This window comes from Cicer arietinum, chromosome 8 (genome assembly GCF_000331145.2).
Source record: "Cicer arietinum cultivar CDC Frontier isolate Library 1 chromosome 8, Cicar.CDCFrontier_v2.0, whole genome shotgun sequence".
In the NCBI taxonomy this organism is placed as follows: domain Eukaryota; kingdom Viridiplantae; phylum Streptophyta; class Magnoliopsida; order Fabales; family Fabaceae; genus Cicer; species Cicer arietinum.
In genome coordinates, this window is record NC_021167.2 from 8,233,211 (window position 1) to 8,244,689 (window position 11,479).

General features: G+C 25.7%; 1 protein-coding gene across 1 annotated transcript in view; it reads right to left on the reverse strand.

The window, feature by feature from the left end:
* The window catches only part of LOC101509896 (cellulose synthase-like protein D3), a 4,980-nt gene extending 4,641 nt beyond the window's left edge, over positions 1-339 (reverse strand). Inside the window, exons 1-2 of the mRNA XM_004512413.4 lie at positions 130-339; positions 1-34 (exon numbers count right to left, since the gene is read on the reverse strand). The gene's annotated coding sequence lies outside the window, so the exon portion shown is untranslated. The remainder of the gene's footprint in view (positions 35-129) is intronic.
* Positions 340-11,479: the final 11,140 nt, after the last annotated feature.

Genomic DNA, 11,479 nt, shown 5'->3' on the forward strand with positions numbered 1-11,479 from the left:
TCTTTCTATGATCTTGTGAAGTCTCTGTACAGGACTGAGTCAAAATACAGAAGAAGATTTTCAAAAACAAATAAACATTATAATTTCAAAAACAAACGCCGTTTAATAATTCAAACAACAACCACTTACATTGACACAGACACAGAACTAAAAATTATCATTGATTCATAGGACTAAACAAATGAAAAAAACAAGGCCGGCCCAGAAACCTTAAACAGTTGTTGAGGTTGAAAATTGCAATCTTTGTTATATGAATGGTTTTGGGTTGTTTTACAAAATTGAGACGGAGTGGGAAAAGAAAGAGATGAATTAGGGGAATGTTGAAAGTTGAAAGTTGCATTGTGGGACTCTATTCTTTATATTCTTACCGCAGAGATTCATTCGGATTGTGTTTTTTTTTTTTTTTTACTTAAAAAAAAATTATTTTGACGCGGCGAGCGAGTTTTCCAGTGTGGCAAACATTACGTGTTCTTCCTCCAGCTGGCACCTCGCGCCTACGATTCTTTTTAAAAATTAAAAAAGTACTTTTTTTAAGAATAAATAAAAAATAAGATAAAAAGTTTTTTTTTTGTAGAATAAAATTAAAAGGTTGAAATACCACTTACTTTTTCCTTATTTATCTTTGACTAATGTCAATTCTGACTGTAAAATGGGAATTTTTTTTTTTGAGTTTTATGAAGGAAAACAAACAAATATTCATTTTATTATTACCCTGTGGCCAATTTGAATTATAATAAAGTGGAAAATAATAAGTAATAATAGTTATAAAATATAAGTTTAACTTTGTATATATATAATGATATTTTATCATTAGATAAAATATATTTTTGTTTTTTCATAAAAAATACATATTATTATCTTTTAAAATATTTAAATAGAAAAATATAGTTTAATTGAAGTTTTAGTCTCTCTATTTAAATAATATATAAATGTTGATCCTCTTATTTTTAAATCAACAATTTCAGTTATTTAATGTTATCAATTTTTATTTAGACTCGTTACTTATGTGACATAGTTTAATATGATATGTTATTTATTAATTTAATAAATTATTATCATATCATTTATATTTAAGTATATAAATTATTTTTATAAAATTGTTTAAAAAATATGAAAAATAAAATAAAAATCAGAAAAATATAATAGTAAAATATCAAATTATTGTAAAAACTAGAAAGTTTATTTGCAAAATACCAAAAAAAAAACAAGAAAGACAAGAAAAATCAATAAAAAATAATTAGTAAAAACTATAAAAACCCTAGAAAAATAGTACTGAAAATTTAAAAAAAATCAGTAAAAAAAAATCAGGAAAACCAAAAGAAAAAACAATATAAAAACCAGTATAACACTATAAAAAAAAAAAACTACAAGACAAATGCAAAAATATTTTTAAAAAATTAGAACTAAAATACCAAATAATCCTATACATCGTAATATCATAATGTTATCTAAATTATAAATTATATATCAGTCATTCAAAATAATGTCATAATCTTACATGAGTTACATATACTGTTTTTGCTTTTTTATGGAATTTTCTACTTATTTTTACTGTTTATTATTATTTTTTTATCGATTTTTATTGGTCTTTTCCAGTTTTGTTATTGGTATTTTGCAAGTAAATTTTGTAGTTTTTACAAGTAATAATTTAGTATTTTGCAATTTTTTTTTTCTATTTTTAATTTTACTCTTCAGATTTTAACAATAATTTTTATTTTATAAAAATAATTTATATATTAAAATATAATCTGTCGTGACAACAATTTATTAAATTATGCCCTATAAACATAAGTGAAAAATGATGAGTCAAATTTTAAAAATTAACAAAATTAAGGGACAAAAATTTCTGATTTAAAAATAAGTGGCCAAAATTTAAAAATTATTTAAATAGAAAAATAAAACTACAGTTAAATTTAAAATATATATATTTAAGTGTGTAAATGAATGTATATGTAAAACTAGTTACAAAACTATATTTAATTTTAGACTGCACAACATAAGATTTGAATCATGTCTCATAGAGCTTATGTTTTAAAATAAACATTTTTAGGGGATTGCATATGCTTGTTACAACTTTTGAAAAATAAAATAAGTAACTAAAAGTAATATAAATTAAAATTATTTCAAATGCGAAGATATTTTTTTAGAGGTGTCTCATTAAAAACATTTTTAATAATTCATTGAATCTTGAAATTTGTAACAAACGAATTCTTAAATAATTCAAGTATTTTTTTTCTTTTCAAAAAAACTATTTGAAGTATTTTGGCTATATTTTTTTTTATTATTTATTTGAGTATCTTGCAGCATAAACCCTTAAATAACTATTTCAATATTTTTTTTCACTAAAAATACATTTCAATATATGAAGGAGTTTTATAAATAATTGAATTTATATAATTATATATACTAACAATGTAAAATAATTTTATGTGTTTTAATTTGACTTCGTTATTAACTGTCATCATCTTATTTTTTTTAATACACCTACAAAAATACACAATAACAAGATATGATTGAAGGTGTGTGTAGTATTATATATTTTAGAGTGTTATTCATATACTTTCTATGTGAATAAATATTAAACTTTTATAACACTCTAAAATGTTATAGAGCACTATCAAAATATATAAATATATAAATATATAAATATATAAATATATAAATATATATTGGTACAAGAAATAGAGCATGTTCAAAATATGTATCTTTGCAATTTTGAGCACACCTTCTCTTGATAAGTATCTTGGTTTCCCAATTGTAAGGAAAAGAGGTTATTTCCATTTCATCATTGAAAAATGCAATCAATACTTGCTTCTTTGAAAGGTAAAAAAACTTTCTCTTGTTATTTCAGTTGTTTTGTCTATTTCTTATTATTGCATGATCAAACTACAAGGCCATTTCTTTGTCAAGATAATTCGGGATAAAGGAATTCATTATGTGAGAGGAATTCTAATTGTTGCAATGATTTGCATAATTGCATTGAGTTTGTTCGCAATAAGGTTTGGACTTTGGAGAAGTTTATGATTAGAGTATGATTATATTCTCATTGTCCAAGTTTTTAGTAATCTTGGCAAATCAAGAAAAGATGAAAAAATTGTTTGATTATTATTAAACATTTAAAGTTTAAAGTGTCTCATATTTATAAAGAAGTAAATTGTTGCCTAGATGGATTGGTTAATGCAAATTTTTGTTGATTGTGTTTTGGTGGGATACTATATTGCTAAATTGTCTCTTGGATTTTTTTAAAGATAAATTTTACTCTCCATAATTATCGTTATTGTTTATTTATTTTTGATAGATTTGGTTAATGTCTCTATCTCTATCTATTTATTTTTTAATAATATTTTTAGAGTGTGTAAATAATTATTCACTTGTTAAAGTATAGATATAATTGAGATATTAGCAAATCACAGTTATGTATGTGCACTTCTATTTTTTGCTTAAAGAAAATATCATCTCAAATAGATTTGGTGGATTGGAGATCTAAGGAATGTTGCAAAACCTAATATCTCTCTCATTGGATAGCTAGTTTGAAATATGATTCAAAATTATGACAAATTATAGATCCAAACTCTTTCAAACAAATATGTCAATGACACAAATTTTTTATAGGATAAAATACATTCAATTTTTTCATTTGTAATTCTATTTTTGAAGTTCGTGATATTCTCAAATCTAATTTTGTTCTAAGAATTGAACTAAAATTTTATTTTTTAATATGATGATGTGACTCAACTCGAGAATTTCAGCATTTATATTTTATTTTTTTTTATTTTAAGAAATCAACTTTCAAGTGAGGGATGTCTTTGAAACGAATTCATTAATTCTATATAATTTTACTCTTTATGTGTTTAATCTTCTCAAATTTGTTGTAATTGTCGATTTATAGAGAGAAAAAAAATTAGAAAAGTGTTATGAATACTCTAGGTTGATGCTTTTTTCAAAAGGGTAATTTATTAAAATAATGTTTTATCTCTTTCATTGATACAATTGTAAAATAATCCAATAGTATCGGTCGCCGCTACGAGATAAACAATAGTAATAATAAAGATGTATTCCATATACACTATCACCGTAAAGGTTTTTTACAACAACAATCAATCATGATCGTTGTATCATTAAAAAAATCGACATTAGTTATAATTATTTTTAAATTCATACATATAATAAATTATGATTTGATGACAATAGAAAATCTTTTACACAAACATTATATAATAATCAAACTCTTTTTTTTGAAATAAAATTTAGAGTGAGTGAATGATGTTCAAGGTTAGGATGAAGGCGTTAAAAAGAAATTGAACGTAAGAAGAAAAAAAGTTATATTTAATTCACTTTTGTTAAAACATTTAAATTTTTGCAAGGAAAATATTTATAATAGCATAAATATGGTTACAAAAAATCATTCCCATATTCAAAAGATATACATCAACCGACGCAAGAACAATAACAAAAATGAAAAGAAAACTTTTAAGACTAAAAGATTGAGAAATTTTTTATAACTATTTAAAATAAAATATTAAAATTTTATAAAGATTAAAAATTTATTCAACTCATTTTAATTTATCTATGAAATTTTAGTTTAGTGATAAGAGTTTTATCATCAAATAATTATTGATGTCACTTTAATTAATAATAATTTTCTATTCTTAATAGTTATTGATTTTTTAATAAAAAATTCTTAACTTTTTAAATATTTTAATAAATAATCTAATTCATATACACCATCACCATCAGCACAAATAATTTTACCGTAAATAAGTTATGTGGACATTAAAAGTTTTAAAATAACTGCAAACTATTTTAAAAGTTTCAATTTCATGATATTTTATGGATAATATTTTATCATTATTTTAACTTCACTTAATTAATCTCTAAAATAATGTATTTAATCTCGATCATAATGCATTTAATTTAAGAGAAATACTTATATAATTATAAATTTGCTTAAATGTTGTGTCTAAAGCTCCGTGCTCACACTACAAAAGAAATAGTACATTCCAAACTTAACAGTTCACACCACAATACAATTTGATAGAGTTGCATTGCATGAACCAAATTCCCGCGTGCCACGTCAAAGATGCAACGTTAAGGTTGGTGGGCCCGCATTATGTGAGTCTCATGTTTCAGTGGGTCCCACCATATCCTCGCTTTTGGTGTGAGCCGTGAAAAGCTGCACTAGCCTCGCCGCAATTCTTGCTGTAAAGTATTAGCTTAAGTCTCTTTTCTAATAAAAATAAATTTTAGAGAAAACTTTGAACATTAACATAAAAAAAAATTAAAAAAAATTAAATACAACTATAATTTCTTAATTTAATTTCAGTTTTAGTTATTTTTTTTATTTAATTTTTTATTTTAATTTTAAGTAATAATTTTATTTTTATGTTTAAAAATGTTAATACTATTATTTTTTTTTTATAAAAATTTAAAAATTCATCAAAATTTTCAAACAAAACCTATAAATTTAGTTATATTTTTTAATATAAAATAAACTTTATCAAATTTATAATTTAAATCTTCAAATAAACTCATATTTGTCATTAATTATTTGATGTTGTTAGAGATGTAAATATGAGTTTATTTAAATATTTAAGTTATGAATTTGATAAAATTGCATTATATTGAGGATGATAATTAACTTTATGTGTTTTGTTTGAAATTTTTGATGAATTTTTTGAAATTTTGCAAAAGATAAGGATAACATTGTTGACATTTTAAAATATAATAGATCAAATTGTCATTTAAAATTAAAATAAAAGACTAAATCGAAAGAAAAAAATTAAAACTGAAATTAATTTAAGGGAGTACAAGTGGTTTAAATATTTTTTATATTATTTTATTTTTATGTGTGATATGTCAATAATATTTTTAGTAAAAAAATTTAAAACTACCACATTAAAAAATTATCCAAATTATTATGTTGGTGGCTTATGTTGGTGGCTTATTTTGTAAATTATTATGTTGGTGGCTTATCCAAAATTTTCATATGTGTATTACTAATTGGCTTCGGTGCACTAACGTATGTAATCCATACAAAATTATCCCACAAATAATTATATAAAATTATCTAATTTATATAAAATTATCTCATAAATTGATAATTTGTGATCGAAATTTTGAGTGTTCATCAAATTTTAGTCCAATAAAAACCACATGGAACAATTGTTGACGCTAACCGTCACTTCATTTTATTTTACAAGAATTACCTTCATTAGTAATTAGTTTTGTAAGGAATTCATGGATTTCATAGTGGATAAGAGTATAAAAGTGTTATATAAGAAAGAAAGAATATAGTAGTGTAGATCAATATAGTATTCTGAATTATTTTGTATGGGGGTGAGTGTTGGTCTTATTTCCACATAATGTATTCGTCAATAACTTCTTTCCTTCATAGATTTCGTTTTTGATTTAAGTATGATTGTGTGTGTATCTGCTTCTTTGTTTGTATGATGAAACCTATGACAAAAATAAAAAAATGGGAACAAATGGACAACGAAACATTCCAATTGTTACTTTTATTACATTGATTGATTATTGATTAAATAAAAGCAGACCCACCATGATTTGAACCACCATCATCCAACTATGTTTAAAGTCAAAACCAATTCATTCAACTTGTGAATAATTTGTGTTGTATTGCCAATTTGCCATGCCCATTGCCCCATTGTATATTGCTTTTTAGGAGAGAAAAAGGGCTTCTAGAAAAACTCTATGAAATAGCTTGCTGACCTGATTTCAATAAAAAAAAAACAGTAACAACAAAATAAGATTAAGGCACAAACAAAATTAAAAAATAATTGAATTTGATCGTCTATAGAATTATTCCTTTCGTCTCAAAATTATAAATAATAATTTAATAAAATTATTTTTTGTTATTAATTTCTTTTAAAAAAATTATCATCTCTAATTTACATTTGTTCTACAATGTTATGAGTTATTATGTTAATTAAACTGATAAGTAGTAATCATAGTAATTTGTTATGAATTATTTATATTTAACATTTTTTTATATAAGTTTTTTTAAAAAATTATAATTTAACGTCTTATTTTTATTTTATCTCTCTTTATTTATTAAACTCACAAGTCATCGAATTTGAATAAATTAATAGATAAATTTAATTTAAAAATTGATTCAACAAGAGTCACTTAATTTGAACCTAACTCGATCTATGTGGTGTCTTAATTAATGTACTAGGAACGAAATGTTGAACAAAATAAGCATGTTAAGTAAAAAAAAAGTGTACTACTTTTCTTTCTGTTTTTATTGATCCAGCCTCCATTTCATTCAATTTGCTTTAACCGTGTTGTGAATTCGTGGCGTGTAGGCAATGTTGAACATGATACATGTCACATAAGTTGCCAAATAAATAAGTAATTAATTTTAGATATTAATTGCTATTATAGTTATAATCAAATTCATAGTAATTGTGGGAAGACCACAATATATATATTTGATTACTAACGTGTCATTGAAGGGCCTTTTTAAGTAAGAAATAACATAAAATTGAAGGGCCTTACAAAAAAAAAGGTTCAGCCGGTCCCACAAACAATTAATGTTACATATTTTATAGAATAAGATTGTTCATTTTTTTTTATCGAATTCTAGTTTTCGATAATATAAAATATACTATAAATATAAATGCACTACTAAATCATAATTTCCGATATGTATAAGGGGCAGATGAGTAAATATGAGAGCAGATATAGAATGGTAATTAGAATAGCACATTTTTAGACTAATATACTAACGTGTCATTAGAACCTTTGGAAAAATGAAAGTTAAACATTGCAAAAGAAAAAAAAAAAAAGAAAGTGATGCAGTTGATAATATTATGAAACAGCCTCAAAAGTATGTAAATAAATTATTGAAATTTGATGTATTTTGTTTGACTCAATTGAAATTGATACACAGAACTATGAACATGCATATACAAAGAAATTGCTCAAGGTTGCAAAATATATTTTTTAAGAGTTAAATATATTTTTCATGGATGAAAAAAACAATATGAGGCCAGGAATAGTTTCTTGATATGGAGGACAAGGATAACCTCCTTAGAAGAAAAGAGAAGAAGATTTTGGATTAATTTTCTCTGAATTTATTCATATGTAGTCTTTATAACCTATTACAAAATCTAAGTGATAAGTTGGCTTTAATCTAGGAAACAAAATAATATTTCTATCAATAATCTAATACTCTTTTTGAACTAAAAAAAAGTGCCAGCATTTCACATTTCGTATAGATTAAGAAAATACGATAAATTAAAAAAATGATGATTTTATTAAATTATTTTTATTAATTATTGATATATTTTATGTATCCTAAATAAAATGCAGTGAGTAATAATTTGAAAATAATGTACATAATATTAATTAGATAATATAATTTAATTAAAAAAGTTACATTTAAAACATAAATTGACTATTTTTTAGACATTATTTTTATATACAATTATTGTGAAATAAAAAAAGTAACACAAATTTTTTTTAGTACATACGTATTTTTTAAAATTTGAAGTTTGTGTACCGAAATTTTTTTATACAAAGTTCAAATAAAAAAAAATATGTGTTCTAGAAAACTTTTAAAAAAATCCCAAAATTTTACTTGGGTAGACAAATTTAAAAATAAATAAAAAGAGATAAAATTGATATTTTATATAAAATATAGGGTATAATTTTTTACTTTTATTTGTCAAATAAATCCATCAATTGGCTCTTTTATTCTTTAAAGTGTCTTATTTTAAAGTTTTGTGGGTTGAGATTTTTTCTTGGAATGGAGATGAGGGAGAAAATTCTCCAAATTCCCCAAATAACCGTTTTCTCTGTTTTGTGGGAAACCTTTTCTGAATAATTTGTTAAAATAATATTTTTATCTGTATATTTAAGCATTTCATATATTGCATTTATGTGTCTTTTCATATAATAAGTGAAAGTTTATTTTATATATTATTTTTGTTGTTATCTCAAAACTTATAATAATATGAGATAAATTTTAATGTGTTCACTGTCAAATTTGATTGAAAATAAGATAAATATAATTATTTGTTTATGTTAACGTGGTCTTTGGGATATTTGTGGGATGGAGACAAAGAGAAATTACTCCTCCAAGAATGGAGACGAAGATAGGAGATATTTTAAGTGATGGAGACTCGGAGTGGGAGAGTACTTCACATTATTGTCTCTCTCTTTGACGTTCTTGAGTGAATATAATAGTAGAGAGTCAAAAACTAATAATTACCTACGAATTACCCACGAACACGAGTTCGTAGCTAAATCGCTCGTAGGAAAATATTTACCGATGGACAAGCTGTGGGACACACTTACCTAGGGATTGTCCGTGGGTAATATGACCCACTGAGTCTCCGTGGGTAACGTCACTCATAGATTTGCCGTAGGTAAAATAGTAGATAGTTATTGACGGAAAATTCGTAGGTTACATTACCCACGGATCATCCGTGACAAGTCTACTATTTTATATTTAATATTGATAATTTTATCCATGAATTATCCGTGGGTAATGAAAAAATGATTTTAATTCTATTTTTGTTTTTTTACGGTTTCCTGTATTTTTTAATATATATTTAAAATTAATTGTAAGCATATTAAACATTATTGTCAAAACAAAGTGAAATATTATGTAAATAGTATTTTCAAATTACACCTCCTGCCACAAATTTCAAAATAAGGGCAACTTGCACTACCATAAGTTTCAAAATACACATTGTCACTACCATAACTTACACATTGTCACTACCATAAGTTTCAAAATACACATAACCATAAGTATCAAAATACACATAACCAAAATACATATTGTCACTACCATAAGTTTCAAAGTACTACTATACGAAACTAACAATGAAATAAGTACTACTCATCGCTGTCATCATCGTTAGACTCATCCTCGTCATAATCTGGATGACGACGACGACGGGATGACTCAGCCTGTATGGAAGCAACACTTTTTGCCAATGTTGCTAGCTGTATCTGGAGCTCTTTAGTGCGTTGCTCATTCTCTTGTCGACGTTGCTCTGCTTTCCTTAGCTCCTCCCGCGCCTCTCGTGCCTCGTGTTCTGCCGCTTTTGCTCGCTCCTCAAATGCTGCTATCTGTGCAGCTATCTCGGTAGAGTGTTGAGACAAGACATTGACACAACCTCTAGATGGACGAGAATCTGGGACTAGACTTGCGACACCTGGTCTATAAAGTGAGGATCTATCTCCAGCACCATAGATCCTCCCTTTATTCTTCCCCCCAACAGATTGGACCCACATGTCTAAGCGAGCTTCCGCATTAACCACTTGGCTACAACTACTAGACGCTTCCCCATTTTTGGAAGCTTGTTGCAACTTACCTTGATATGTTTCCTACTCAAATAGAAAATGATTTAACATAATCAAATTACTTAACATAATCAAATTACTTTTCCAAGAAATACAAATGAAAGAATGAATGAATGATTTAATATTTCTTACATATGTTTTTTGTGCTCTTTCATCAACCCAAGAGTTGTCCTTCTTCTTAGTGTGAGTTTTTAAAAAGACCTCATCCAATGTGGGGTCTCTACCTAACTCTTCAGCCTTACAAAAAATAAAAAAGTAGCAACATCACATTAAGCAAACTGGTCCATTTTCAATTTGTATCCTGTAAGTTTGGGGTTCAGTCCTTTTGTATTACAGTTCACAAATTCTTTTTATTTAAAAGAATAACCAAGGAGTGTTTCTTAATAAAATAAGACTGGTCCAGCAACAACCAATATTGTGCATTGACAAAGGGATTGTAGTAATTACCTGTGTTTCAAGACCTCCATTATTTGCCCCAAACTGTCTTCGAACAACACTATACCTTGTAGCAATGCAAACAGCTCTCGACAAAGCAGTTGACGCATCAGATACAATTGTCTGTCTCACATATACCATAGTACCGTAAACTAATTGTCTCGGGACATTGGATTGTACATGTTTTCCTTCCCTTGTAATTTGTGAAACCCTGATAGTGTTAAAGAAAAAAAGTCATACTCAGTATATAATGGACATAGACGGATAAGCACAGTGGCGATTTAAAATGCATGAAAATAAAGTCAGTTTATCATATCCTTGTGATGGATCCATCCTTTCAACCCATAACTTATCTAAATGAGATATTACCTTTACCAACCCACTATTTAAACCCCAATGTTATTGTTATTACTTTTTATGAATGAAAGGAAATAGACATTTACTGCAGATCATGCATGAATTTGCCTCAGTTGAAGGAAGAGACTAAAGTAACCATAACATGATCGATGTATTAACCCTACACGGCATTTGGCAACTTGCTAATACTGTGCATGATTATTGATCATCATCTTCCATTCTTATAAAAAGGTAAAGTTAGTCATATCTTCCATTCTTATACTGTCTGCATCAGTCATGTTTTAGTGTCACTATCAACCTATTTTCATTTCCACAAAAGCCCTAAAGTCCAAAACAATGTTTCTTTCTT